Source organism: Anser cygnoides, chromosome Z, assembly GCF_040182565.1.
Source record: "Anser cygnoides isolate HZ-2024a breed goose chromosome Z, Taihu_goose_T2T_genome, whole genome shotgun sequence".
NCBI classification, from domain to species: Eukaryota; Metazoa; Chordata; class Aves; order Anseriformes; family Anatidae; genus Anser; species Anser cygnoides.
The window spans coordinates 69,026,987-69,041,926 of record NC_089912.1 but is presented as its reverse complement, the minus strand read 5'-3'; the positions used below and the strand labels follow the sequence as shown (position 1 = coordinate 69,041,926).

The window sequence follows — 14,940 nt, the reverse complement described above, 5'->3', positions numbered from 1 at the left end:
TTTCAACAAGTGATTTAATTTACTTATGTCTCTATTGTAATGGACAACTTCAATACTTTGATCAGAGCTGATTTCTTTTTCTCATGGACAGATGTGTCAGCTAATTACTCTGATTTAAACCAAATTTAAACTGGTAACAGGCCAAATGATAATCAATTCTTACATGCTGTTAAGGAGACCTTCAGTGAATCCGCAGTTTAGACATTGTGCTGGGCTTGCACTGAAAGCTCTTCTAGGTTAAAGCAGCTGTAAATGGATACTCTAAGAACCAGACTATGAAGTCCCAGAATGGCTGTGGTATATGGCATATCAATTCTTTATTTACAATACAATCTGTTATGCTTTGACAACAGTAACCTGATGGACCAGGTACATACAGGGAGGACCTTAACACGAAGCTTAGTAGGTCACCTCCTTTGGAAGACATCTACTAAAACAGAACCAATACAATTAAGTTTCTGGCTACCACACGTACAGAAACTTTTCAACTTGGAAAAGTCTAAGCTTCTTTGTTTGCTTTTCATCCCCCAAAAGAAAACAAAGCAGCAAAGTAGATGCATATCACCTGAATGAAATGACATCTAGCTGCTCTCATGCTGATGTGAATCCTTGAGTTGATACCTAGCTTTACATGCTCTTGTATCACTAAGGAAGTGCACCTCAGCCTATGTATGAAAGTGGTAATTTCTTCAGGCTATATAAACACTCTTCTCCACAACAGTGGTAATTTTTCCATGGCTTTGTTTTATTATTATTATTTATTAAGGTAGTAGACAATCAATACACAAAATTCAGTGTTTGGTTTTTTTTTTTTTGATTTGTACAATTGCAAAAGGAAATAAAAGATTTTTTTCTGAGCAAAAAGTATATTGTTTGTTTAAAGAAATCTATCACATCAACTTAATGTCAAATATTATAATAAGAAAGGAAAAGAAATGTCTGAATCTGCACCTAGAACCAACCTCCTAGAAATCTGTGCTAAAAAATTGCTTCTTCTGCATGAAAAACATCTGACTAAGGTAATTATTCTCAATTTACATAAAGAAATTAAATGATATTCCCAGTGCTGTAAAACAATTTTGTGCCAGTGTACAAAAAACAAGTAGCTTTTCAATGTCAGCTATCAGCTTTTCAGCTATCAGTAAAGTTTAAATCCCAACAGGGCTCAGTAGTCTAGACCCAATCCAGCAAAGCAGTTATAGACATCTGATTTTAAGCAGGTACATTTATATATTTAACACAAGAACATGACTAAGTAATTTCCCTGACACAACCAGTGCTCTTAGTACCTTGCAGAAATGATGAAGACTGCGAACACAGGAATGATGCTGGCAAGCAACCTGTGAGGCATTATTGGGAGTTTGGGTTGGAATTTACAGGATTATTTACATGCTTAATATTAAAGCACCTTCTTGTATGTGCTACTGACTGTCACCATACAGCAGGCCAATTATACTGCTCCAGTTAGTATTTTCTTTGCAAGCCCTCTTCTGCATGCTAGTATTTGCATTGAACAATAAGCGTAGTAGCTAACATCTGGGCAATTATAGCCAGTTACTACAGCCAGTTTCAGCACACTTGTTAGAAAGAAATATGCATCTCATCTCTTGCACTTTTCATCATGGACAGAGATGGGTGCTGCAAGAAAAGCTGATACAAACAATGTAGCTCCTGCTGACCTCAGGTGAAATGGGGTTTGGTTATAGCCAAGCAAGCATCCTCAATTTGTGTTAATCATCTTGAACTCAAACGTGCCTTTCAGATGTCAAAGAGTAATTTCAGGACATCTGGGAGCAACGAGTTCAATTTTAATTGTATTTATACAAAAATGTTTCTCATCCAAGGAAAACATTTTCAAAAAGCTGTAAAATTTAAGTTAAAGACTCTGGTATTTATCCTAGACTAATGGAACTACTTAACAGTTCATTACTATGGGACAAATGAATTACATGGTTCAGTCGCATGCTAAATTATTCATGTAATGCTAATCAGATTAAAGACTACATAACAAAGCCTGTAAGGCATTAAGGAGGTCTTTGATTTAAATACTGGATTAAATGAAAGCTGGTAAAAGACAGACAAAGGACATGAACAGGATTTCTGGGTGACCACTCATGACTCAAAAGTACTCACATATTCACATTGGCCATCTGCTGAAAGGAGCAGGAGAACTTTCACACCTCACACACTGCCACAAACTTTCTCTAAAAATCGCTTGATCAACATATAAAGATTAATAAACTTGACTGAAGGCATAGCTATAAACAGTGCATTTAAACTGGTGCAACTTTGTGTGTCCTGAAGTTCGTATCAGTTTAAAGTATGGTTTATACTGATTTAATTTACATTTACTTTAAGTCTGGTTTAAACTGATGTTGAGTTAGAAAATCAATTTGCATCTTTTAAACAAAACTATTCTTCAGAACAATATGAAGTAAAATTCTCTGTTTAAGAAGTTCTCTGGTAATGAGAACCACCATGACTGCAGCTGCTTTCCATGTCTCATGTCTAAGATCATACCAATACTGTTGCGTGACCCTATTCTCCACAGATTTGGTGCTTCAGGGGCATACAAATCTGAACACACACGCTGTATGTATTCACCAAAAAGCAGCTTACTGCATTGAACACACACACACACATAAAACGCTTTGCATAGCCATATAGAAAATCCTGAGCTAGATCCTTAATTGTCTAAGTCAACGCATAGTTATGTGAGACTAAATGATATCAGCATGGGGAAAAGATTACTTTGTATTTTTACATGCAGCATTGTCAAACAGATTTTAATTAGGTAAGTAGTAACTGGTGAATAAAAGCTGATTGCTCTCCAAACCTTTTATAAAGTTTTAAAAAGCCAATTAAATTCTCCCTCCAATTCCCGTGGTAAGATCTGGAAATTATAAAATCTGACTATTTTTAAAGTATGCTTTGATGAAGCTTCTCACGTACTAAAATAGAGTATGTCTACTACAAGTGGTTTACAAACACATCCGTTTTTATTTACAACTAAACATACATCCAAACAGGATGTCTAGAACTTTTATAACGAATCAAACACTTCTGATACACATTTTTATGATACAGCTATCAAAGACACCTTTTAAACCAAGAGCTTAGGGTGTATGATGTTAAATCACTTTATATTTAACTGGAGATTTTTCCAAGATTAGTGCATCCAGTATTTCCAAACAGAGAGTGAAATCAGCTCATTTCATTACCTGAATTTATTCAAGTCAGCGTACTGTATTACTGGGTCCCCTAATTTATCTTCTAAGGACTTCAACTTTTCTTCCAGATCACATTTTCAATTCTATCACTGGCATTATTTGAAGCATTCCAATTAGGACAGGACATGAAATAATTCCATATAAGGAACAGAAGAGTTCGTTGTGTGTTGTTTTGTGTGTCTGTGTGTGTTTGTGTGTGCACTTGTATACACTAAATATACACATATACACACAGACTTATTTGACTTTTGCTCAGCTGAAATTTGAAAATGTTTTTTCAGCTGATTACTTGCCATCCCATGAAGAGGAGAAGCTCCACTGCAGGAAGAAGATGAGTAGAAGACAAAAAGATTGTATGAGAAAGAAGTATGGGAGGCCTTGAAGAAATTTTTTTTTCCCCTTCCATTGGAGAAGTTAGAGTATATGTGACTATGGACCAGCACAGGTTGGAGAGTGAGTCTGGGATGAGAATATTATTAAGAAAGTGGAGACAAGTGGATTGCAGAGGCAGGGAGCATGTCAGCATGACATTTAAGGGCAATAAACTGAACAGCCATGCCTGATAATTTCTATTTAGTGACCCACTTAACAGTCACTAGTTTAGTGAATGGAATTCATTCAGTTAATCTTCTAAGTGGCAACCTGCAGCTAGCACAGTGCTACACAGAAGGCGAATACGACAGAAGTGGATGATGGCAGGTTGCAACTAAAAATTCACATTTGAAACTGAAAGAGCTCAGTCAGAGCCAATGCCCAACATTTCCTCTAAGAAAACCCAACTAATAAAGAATTTAAGTTGTGTCTTCAAAATAAGCAGCAGAAATAGGGATACCAATTTTAGAGCTAATTTACTGTATCTTTTTGTAAAGAGATCTTTCAATACTTTCAGACAGTGTTCTCCATACACAGTCTACAGTGGGGGTCAGGGTCATCATGCATCTATAGACAGGGAAACGGAGACACTGGAAAGAGAAGTGGCTTGCCTGCATTTATACCACAGTCCCGCAGCAGAGTAAGGCATGGACTGCAACTGTGTGCAGTGATTTACCTGCCACAGTGCATTAAAGAGTGCTGTAGATGTAAACCTCCCCCTCCATGTTTACCACTTCTCAAATGTCAGAGATTAATAGTCCCAGCTCTGCACTGTAACCTTTGTTTTTAGGCATCACAGATAAAAGAGATGAACTCCGCACTCATCAGCTAAAAAGGGATACTCTGCAAGGCAAGCTGGCTGGCACGTGACAGCATGTCTGTTTCCACCGAAATGATGACTCCCTCCTCTGCAGGAAGACCAACACGGTACAAACTGTCATTAAGAAAGTGAAACTTTGGAGCAGATTCAACTTTTATTTTTTAAGGAAAACAGAGAAGAGTATCCACACTTCTGCATTCCTGTTATTGTTATTTTACACAGGACCAGAAAGAAATAGATGTTCACAGACAGGCTTTGGAAGATACCTGCCTTGAGGGGCTGCTGAGAGCCAGATCCTTCATCCGCTACTACCAGAACTACTGCTCATGCTCATACCTATTTCATGAGGGCTATCCACAAAAATAAATCCCACACCAAGCTAGATCTCTGGACTCACATTACACATGCAGTACAATAAAAATGAGCAGACTAAGGGTGAGGACATTGCACTGCAGCCACAGAGAGTTTTGTGCAACCCTACTGGGGGCCCTCCTGGTCTAAGATGGCAATTATCTGAAGGCTGAATAGCAGCCATGCCTCTGTACCCAGTGCCATGCTGAAACAGGCAGTGAGGGTGCGTTCACATGAGATGGTCAACAGAAGTCCAAGCAACTGGGTCTCCCTTTTAATCAGCGTACCAAGAACTACCCTACTCAACAGCTGGCCCTGCAGACTAAGCTGCAGCTTTTAGTCTCACCAGCATGATCGTGTGTGGAAACCTCCTGCATGGAAGGGAAAGAGCTTGACAGTCCCTTCTGTGGTTCTTAATATCACAGAGAACTTAATTTTGAGCAATAAAAGGCTTCCATTTTAGGACCTTACCATGTAAGTTCATAGATCCTTTCTGTTTAGAAATCATTAAAGATAGCATCTGCTCCCAAAATACGTATGACACTTAGCAATCACACTTGAATCACATGTAAGCAACAGCAATCACAATGAGTCTGACTGACTGCTCATAGGTCCTACTACACTCTGCAGTGTGGCCTTAGATAAGTCACACTTCCATAGATGATCATTTTGCCAACGTTACTAATACTGAAGAATACTGCAGTAGACGGAGCTTCGAGTATTGAATTGCCACGATGTACAAATCAGTACTGATTTTTCGTTTGCTTACTGCATACAAGTTTCTCTTCAGCAACCAGAACTGCTAACAGGTGACTAGACTTGTATCCTATAAAGAATAATGACTCAGTATAGTTCATTCAAAGAAGATATTTTCCTGCTGCTGCTTTCACAGATTGTATAAGCGATAGCCTGCAAAGATTTTGGAGAGCTTATCAGCCGTATTCTCAGCCAGCTCTGAACATAAGTTGGTACTGGATGCTTTAACCACATGTTGAAGTCCCAAGCCCCTCAAATTCTGTAGTCCTTTCAGAGCTTAGAAAGTGAATCCAGATGTCAGCTGTTCTATGGGTTGCAGAGAACAATTAATTGCAGGATTACTCGGTGGTCTATAAATTAGTTTCTTGGCTAAGAAGGGCCTGCTTTTGGCTGGCTCGGAACTGAGTTTGTTTTTCCCTCGGCAAGCAGGCTTTCCTCCAATCTCAGACAAATCTCACAGAAAAGCACACACTGTGGGTCAGCCAGGTTTCTCCTGAATAGTTCAGCTGGTAGGGAGGTATCCAACAGCTGTACCCTTACAGAATAGGAATGTCCTCAGAATGTAGAAGTGCTGTGAAGTGCTTATAATTGTGCTTTAATTTCACTGTGTCTTTTTTCTCCATATTAGAGAAAAGGATTTTGTTAGATTTCAAGTCTCAGATAATTAAAATATGCACAGGGCTCACATTCAGTGATACAGATACTTATTCTAGATCTTGCTATCGATAGTGCTAGGTATACTTGTAAGCATATTTGATAAAGGATCTAAAGAACAGATTTGAGACTGAAATGTTGAAGTATCATACCACTGAAGTGGTAGGAAACTTGTATCATGTGGTGTGTGATTTTTTAAGCAACCAGCTTATTTGAAACAACTTCAAAGCTTTTTTTTTTTTCCAAGAAGAATTCGTCCTGATGGGAGTAGTACATTTAATTTACTGGTGTGACTGAAAGTCATCTGATATGGTAACAAGCAGATGTTACTAGGAGCTGTAGCACAAATTAATGGAGATTGTGGTACAGCTTTACAGAGAAACATCTGAAAATGAGGACTAGCTTTTCTTTCTTTACGGAAAATTGGATTCTTTAAGTAGGTTTTTATTTACGGCATGTAGTTAATAAAGCAGGTCTTGCCCAAGTAGATGCTATTCAGCCTTTGCCACCTGTGCCTGGAAGAGATGAGAAATGTTTTTTAAAGCCATGAAGGCTGCATCAACCCCCCATTTTTTTCTGCCAGCCACAGTCCAAAGGAGAGACGACGTCCTCCTGCTGCCATAACTGCAAGGAGATACCGGGAGCTGCTGCTTTTCCAGAGGCAGCCCCTTGCTCTCCTCCTTTCCTTTCTCCTATTTCTTGACCTTTTCTGGTGATGGAAAAAGGAGGACAACTGCCTTCATTAAGGAAAAACATGGAAGGAGGAGAGTTGCTTAAAAGTGTGGTGAAAGGGAACAGCTGCCTCCCGTGGGAGCAGGGCACAGAGGGTGGATGGGGCAGAACAGCCTGCTGCTGCTCAGCTAACAGGGACAGCTGCAGCTAAGGGGCAGTATTGAGACTAGACTTTCAACATCCATGCTTACACGTACTTCAGCAAAGATTGGACCATACTGATGTATTTTTACTAGTCACACATCATAAATCCTAGAGAGGTATCTAAAGGGTAAGACTCGATTTGCTGGTGTGTATTTTTAAAGCACACGAAGTAGTGTCTGGGAGGATAGGTTTCCACAGATTTACCTGATTCTTCTCACTGGTTCAGCGTAGCACACTTAGCCTGGAAAATCTGCTTTTCACAAATAATTCTTAAATGGCGTATTTATGAGATATTGTACCCAGAATTCAATCTGAGCAGCGAGGAGCAAGAATAAACGTGGCTACCAAGGAGTGCAGAGTATTCTCTTTATAAAAACAAGACAACAACATTAAGTAAATATTTTGTGCAGTATATTTTTATGCTTACATTCTTAGTTTCCTTTCTATTTTAGGCATATTAGTCAATGAAATATGACTGCCTGTAGCCATTTGCCAGAACATAATACTTGAATTTGCCAGACTTATTCAAACTGAATCTTAACTTTGATTTCAGATCTGCAGTACCACATGATTCAACAGCAGCAGAACTTAATTCAATTTATTTAGCATCAAATTAAATTGTCCTACTGATGACTGTATCACTAACTGGTAAAAAGCAAACACTTCAGGTTGTATGATGAACTGATAAAGTGAAGGTATGAAGAATAACCATAAAGCTAAAAAATAAGATTGTTTTCCTTTTCTATAATGAAGCATATATGTATTTTTTGTCTACTAATAACAATTCTGATCTAGGGATCTGGATTTGATCCCAGTCACAAACTATGGGACATGACCGACACATGGTGGATACAGTTTGTGGCAGCCTAACATCACCAGATAATTTGCCTGATTACCGAAGTATTACAGCTTATTGGTATTAAACTGCTGGATACACTTGTTGTCAACATAACATGCACATACTGACATTCGCAGCTTAGGCAAGCTCTTCCCTGCAGTTAAAAGGCCGTTCAAAAGGAGAAGCCCTGTATGCCTGTAAGTTTTTCCAGACTGCGGAGGAACAGAACAGCCAATTTTATTTCCATACCCTTAGCTTTTCTCAGGCACTCATGGCACCATGAATGGTTTCCTACTCCGTATGTTGTAAGCAAGCAACTTAGCAGAGCTTTATTTAAAAGACAGAGAGGTGTTCTGACCTGGTTGCTGGTAAGTGTTAATAGCTAAAGAAATGCCACTTACTGGAATATTTTAGAGCATTTATTTTACAAACATCTCTGCTACTTTTGGCCAGATATTAAAATTTTTTCCAGCATATTCAGCAGAACTACCAGCACTCTCAAAATCTATTTAAAGCTGTGCCTCGTGTTATCTTCCATTGGGGCTGTAAATGTCAATGAGGCACAAATTACTCTCGCCACCTCTATGGGTCACTTTCAGTATCCCAGACTTGAAATAACAAGGCATCTGTTTAATTTTTTAGGAAAGAATGCAACAAATTCATTTAGGATAAACAAAATCCTTATTCAGAGCAGAACACTTTATTAATCTCAGTCTAGAAAATGTGCAGATGAACATTTCCCACTGTGCATAATGCATTAAATGTCTCAATTTCACCAAGAGCTGAGAAGCAAACTTCCCTCCAGATAATTGAGCTGGTACTGCCAAATCCGTATTAAAAAGTAAATATATAAAGATTTGGCTCTTATTTGATCTACATGAGAACAGCTATCACATTTCATTTCTTAATCTAAAACTAACTTGGCATAGATAGTATAAATTACAGGTATGTAATTTTCAAGATATCTGGCCAGCGTAATCTCCCCTCCCTTATCCTTGGAGTAAGCTAGTTCCCGTTCCCTGTGCCAAAATGTTTTCTGTCTAGTTAGACTAGACTAGTTAGTGGAAAATACCAAGCGAGAAAGCACCACAGAAATGATTTTTACCACCCAAGGATCCACTATAAATTTCAAAGTGCATGGTCACACTTAAATGCAAATGGTTTGAACTCTCCCTTGGTAACGTGGTGTTAATATTGGATCAAATGTGATACACGCTGTGTGAGTAACAGCATTTCCTGAGGATCAGTGTGCTTTGGTCCTTCCTGAAAGTTAAGGCTTATTAGCCTTCATTTACAAACAGGAAACTGAAACACAACGAGGTTAAACAAGGTGGCAGAACCACAGAGTGAGCCAGTAGTGGTGCTCAGAAGTGAGTCCAGACACTGTGTCCAAGCTGGGCACTCCAAGTGCGAGACACACTTCTTGTACTGCTGCTTGTAGAAGAACAAAGACCAGGCAGCTTAGCTAGGGAATGACCAGCTTGCTCAGCACAAAAAGCCAGGAAAAGAGAGCAGAGAAGCAGCTTTCTGTATGGTTGTATTGCCATGCTTCAGCTATAAAATGAGAGAAGTCATTCATAAATGACTTTCAAGGGTGCTCAACTTAATATGAGAAGGCACAGTAACCACCACAAGGAAGGTTTTGTTTGAGGAGGCTCCTTATGATGGTAAATTATGCCCATGTTACAAACATTTTTACAAACAACTTTTCACTATTCTGACCTTTTTACTTTTTTAGTGGAATTCGTATATCCTTAGAAAAGTCTCTTAAGCACAGATTCATGGTACAATGAAGGCATCTAGAGTTCAACCATCTAATTTTAGAAACATTAAAAGTATGGACATAGTGTGGCAAGTTCTACCTACTGTATCACAACCAAAGAATTTCTATTCTTTTTAGTAACGTTACATCTGTGTACACTTACACAGGAATAACCAATTAAGCCTCATAAAACTGTTATTGCACACAAATAGCAGCAGTAAAGCCATATGTAATCATTCAACTCTAGATAACTGCTTTCCAGTTCCACAGCCTAAGCAATCATGAGCCTGGAACCTGTACCCCAAAGTGTATTTTTATGATATGTTTGATTCAGATTTACCCCTACTATAATTTGATTAAGCTTCCAGAAATGCACTCCAGATATGAACCTGAATCACTACATGAATTCATTCTGGATGCCATTTAAACATCATTTAAACCAAGACTTTCTATCTACTATATTCCAATACGCGTTTCCAAGCTCGCTCTCCCTGGAAAAACACAGAACGTTTTCCCACTTGTTTTAATATTCTGCATTCAAAAAATTAAGCAACTAATACTTTTATTAACTTCATGAATAAAAAGTGTCTCATGAAAACATAGTAAAATAATTCTTCTCGACATGGAAAAATGGCTTTTAAGCACTTCTATCAGTTACTGGGCCCTTTGTTTCAAATGCTGGCCACTGGAGCTCAGCAAAAATGAAGCCATCAACTTACAGACGGATGGAATTTGATAGCCTTAACGCAAATATTTCTGTTTTGGGGGGTATGCCAGAAGATAATGATTGGAATCTCAATCAGAATTCTTATAGCATTATCATCTTCCGTAGGAATGAATTACAGAAATTGTGAGGATTACCTGCAGAGCACTACAGGGCTCTATTGATCACTCTGCTTACCCAACATTCACCAGAAAGTCTCCCGCAGGTAAGATAAAAGTTAACACGCTACCTCGAATGTCAGCAGGGGATGGATGATGCTTCACGCCTCCCTCAGCTCAGCTGCAAAGCGCGACCTTCTCCAGCCATCCCAGCCCCTATGCAAAATGAGGGGAAACAGAGAAACCATGAGCTCTGGAACGATGAAGGTCACAGTGGCAGGAAGATGACATAACAAAATTCTAACAGTTGCCTTGGCACTGTCCTTCTTTATGGAAGGCGGTCTTGGGAAAGGCCACCAGCTGGGCAGCCTCCACAATGGCACTGCGAGGAGCACCTGGGCTTCTCACTCAAACAGCGACGGCCACCTGAAACCCCCTTTGTCACTGGGGGCTTGCCAAGCAGCAGCACCCTATGCTAACCTTGACATTAAAACGGATGAACACAGATTTAAATGGCAAAAGGAAGTCAGCAGGACTGATCAAGACTCATTTTCAATATACATTTCAATGTAAATCAGCTGGCCTAGAAGGAAAATCAGAATTATCACCAACTGGGTTTGGATGAGTAGTATCTCACTCCTAATACTTTAGAGAGTAAATTACAGTGTAGAAACTCATAAACTGCTAGTTTTGAGAAAGTAACATTGCCTTTTTCAGGACAGTGCAATGTGTAAAAGGCTAAGTGACACCTCTGTAATTATGTTAAAAAAAAAGCAACAATAACAAAAAACTACCAGAAGAGAAAATCCTTGAACTGAAAATAGAGCAAAATTCAACAAACATTTGACAATAAATGAAGGAATTTTCCTCGCAAAACAAGAATAACATGCAATACTAATGAAGCTTAAAAAATCATTCTATGTGTTGTTAGTTGAAGTGAAATCTGCAATCAGTTCCACTGATATATACCATGGAACAAGATGAGTGGATAGGTTCATACATGGTAAGGCTTTACTTTTTACCCCATAATATACACAACGAAGTTCTAATATCCCACTTTTCAGAAACAGCCTGCTCACATTTTATGAGGTTACATTTTTACGTAATTCTGTAAGGAGTCCTAAGATGATTTAATTGTGAATTTTCAAAAGATCTCTTCATTTCACAGAGACTAATTGACCTGTGAGCCACAACTGTGTTTTTCAAAAATAAAGGGACAGCTTAGACTGAAACAAAGCTGTAAAGTCTAAGGCAGCTGTTGACTGAAATGAGCTAACAAAGACTACTGACAAATTCCTCTTTCCAAACACTTGGTAAGATATTAGCAAGTGGAAATGATCTCTATGTGACAAAGTCAGAATCCTACTACAAAGAGAAAATTATTCCAGTAGTCCTTCCAAAATATTTTGAAATCCTGCTCAACCGTAGAAAAGATCTTAGCTACTTTATGGGCAACGTGAGGGAAATGTCCTAACTTCTGATTACCTAATTGTACTCAGAACATTTTGTTTCACTCTTGGTAGCAAGTGCTGATAGCACAGACTCCATGCAGCGACACTGTTTATCTGCAACGCTGCAGTTGAGAACAAGCCCCACAAGCACGAAGACAGTTACCTCTGCTCTTGGCTCTGACGCTTCATTATGTGTGAAAAAGAGGCAGTACTGCACACAAGGTAACAAGCTAGATGTTTAAATGGCAAGCAGCCACATTTTCAATGATTGTTGGAAACACGTCAACTTCAGCAAAAGGAGAGCATAGATTCACAGGAATAAACTATACAGGTGAGGCTTTTTTTTCAGAGATATATTCTTTTCAGAAACAAACTTGTTTACTCTAACCAATGCGGCAAACGAAAGGATTGCAACACTGAATTATAAGATAGAGCCTGTCCAAGACTTCTTTGCTTCCAAACTAAGATCAGATGCAACTCTTAATTGGGATGTCAGGATCTGTGTCCATTTCACCTCCTCAGCACTTCCCCTACTAACCTAACAAAAAATATAAAACTAGAGAGGATGAAATGGACCCAAACATGTCAAAAGGTCTTCAAAGCAGTATCCAAATGACGACCTAGTGCTGGAAAAAAGTCCCATCTTTGTGAAACTATTCATGGTGTTTTCAGATAGCATCTGAAAGGCAGGTCTCAAGGCAGGCAGGACAAAGCGCTGCTCTGGGCATGCAGGCAGGAACCTCCTTCCCAGGGAGAGATCCACAGAATCACAGAATACCCCGAGTTGGAAGGGACCCACAAGGATCATCAAGTCCAACTCCTGGCTCCACACACGTCTACCCAAAAATTCAGACCATATGACTAAGAGCACAGTCCAAACGCTTCTTAAACTCCGACAGGCTGGGTGCCATGACTACGTCCCTGGGGAGCCTGTTCCGGTGCGTGACCACCCTCTCGGTGAAGAACCTCTTCCTGATACTCAGCCTGAACCTCCCCTGCCTCAGCTTGGCACCATTCCCACGGCTCCTATCACTGGTCACTAAAGAGAATAGATCAGCACCTGCCCCTCCGCTCTCCCTTGTGAGGAAACTGTAGGCTGTGATGAGGTCTCCCCTCAGCCTCCTCTTTTCCAGGCTGAACAGGCCAAGTAACCTCAGCTACTCCTCATGCATCTTTCCCTTTAGGCCCTTCACCGTCTTAGTAGCCCTTCTCTGGACACTCTCCAAGAGTTTCGTGTCCTTTTTGTACTGTGGTGCCCAGAACTGCACACAGAACTGCACAGAAAGAGAGCTAAATGAAATTAAGCTACTGCTTGAAGAGAATGCCTGGGAAGCGCATAGGCTCCCAGGAGATCTCAGCCACTATCTAGAAGGAAGGTAGACATTTTACTGTGTATACTGCTCACTGTTTCCCTTGTAACTCAAGTGAGCTGCTCCAATGCAACGCTGCTGAGATGGCATTAACTCTGCATTATGACTTGGAAGTCATTGGACAGAAGGGAAATGCTGCAGCAGGGCAGGCTCAAACTTCCCCATTAGTCATTGACTTGATCGAGGCTGTTTCATCCTCAGAAACTGACGGGGTAAGGTACATACAGGAACATTTTAGCATGAACTTTTATGTTCACTGCAATTGCCTTTCTCCACTTAAGGACGTGGTCTCCCAACAAAGGATACGGGAGGAACAGTGGCCTGGGACTAGACAAATACCAAGCATTGTCACTTCATTTATATATGCTTTTAACCACAAGGTGACATACCTGCTTTTTACAGATATGGGCAGATATACATATATACAGTCGTGCTGACAATATGTTGCAGTATTTATTTAAATTAAACATACTAAGGCTATAACTTATGTGGACACTTGACACATACACTGAATTTAAGTCTAAAAAGTAAGATGAATGATCTTCTCGTGACTCTGGGCAGAAAATGCATTCAGTTACTGTGGCTTTAGCCCAGCATTAACTTGTGGTCACTTGAATTCTCCAGAGCACTTGACAAATGTTTTCAGCGTGACTTTTGTACAGCACACTTACATACATATGCACATAAAAGCTTGAAAAGGCAAAACCAGCTTATTGCTCAGATTCAGAGAAGGCATGTATATACGCCTCCTCTTTAGTTAGAAAAACTACATCTGAATCCTTGTAATGAGCCACAAATATATATATATGTATATGGGACCTAAAGGGATGCACTTATGAGCAGTGAGGAAGGTGATCAATGTCACTGTAAGGACATTTTTTTTTGCTGTGAGCCATCTGTAGCAAATATTCTGTTCAAAGAGACTTTCATGTGGTATTAAGTCATTCCATCCTTCTTAATTTCAAACTTCTTACTGCTTCAAATTATTTCTCTAATACAAAAAGGTTTCACACCCCCAGGTGTACAACCTTTTTACCACTGTGAACTCACTCCCTAAATTCTCTCATCAACTTTTTCTCTGCACGGGGATTCCCTAAATTCTTTCGAAGAAACACTAACAAAATACACCAGAACCTTCCATCATCTTTCCCTTATAACCATCTATACAGACAGCCAGTGGTTTGTTTGTTTTTTAAACCTCTTTTCCTCCTCTAACCCTTCCACTTGTCCCATCAGCGTTCCCTTTATGAGGGATCACATTCTTGTTCCAATCAGAGCCTTTATTCCCCGCTCAATGCCTTCAACCCCTTAGGGCTCTAGGAATAAATCTTGCCCTTCATATTTTAAATACTTTACTGAACCACATTTCTGTTCTTACAGATTTGGCAGCCTTTGTCTCTTTGACATAACAATAACTGGAACATCATCTTAGCAGCACTAAGCTAAGTAACAATTGATATTTGTTTTGGCACTCACAGTAGGGATGAAAGGCGAATATATATTTTATACTGCATTACACTTACACAAGTATAGCTTGTGGACAGGATAGCTCATGAGTTTAGCACTGCAGCCCAGGGACAAGTAATAGGAATTAGTACACCTCTTTGGGATGTAAAAGAAGCCATCAGGGTTGTAAAG

The 14,940-nt window shown here is 39.5% G+C and overlaps 1 protein-coding gene across 7 annotated transcripts in view; it reads right to left on the bottom strand.

Moving 5' to 3' along the window:
- Positions 1 to 14,940, bottom strand: part of GHR (growth hormone receptor) — a 139,161-nt gene that overhangs the window by 77,052 nt on the left and 47,169 nt on the right. For 6 of the 7 annotated variants that reach the window (XM_066988782.1, XM_066988784.1, XM_066988783.1 and 3 more), the window contains one exon: positions 10,613 to 10,697. The exons of the other annotated variant lie outside the window; for it this stretch is intronic. The gene's annotated coding sequence lies outside the window, so the exon portion shown is untranslated. The remainder of the gene's footprint in view (positions 1 to 10,612; positions 10,698 to 14,940) is intronic. 7 annotated transcript variants of the gene reach the window in all.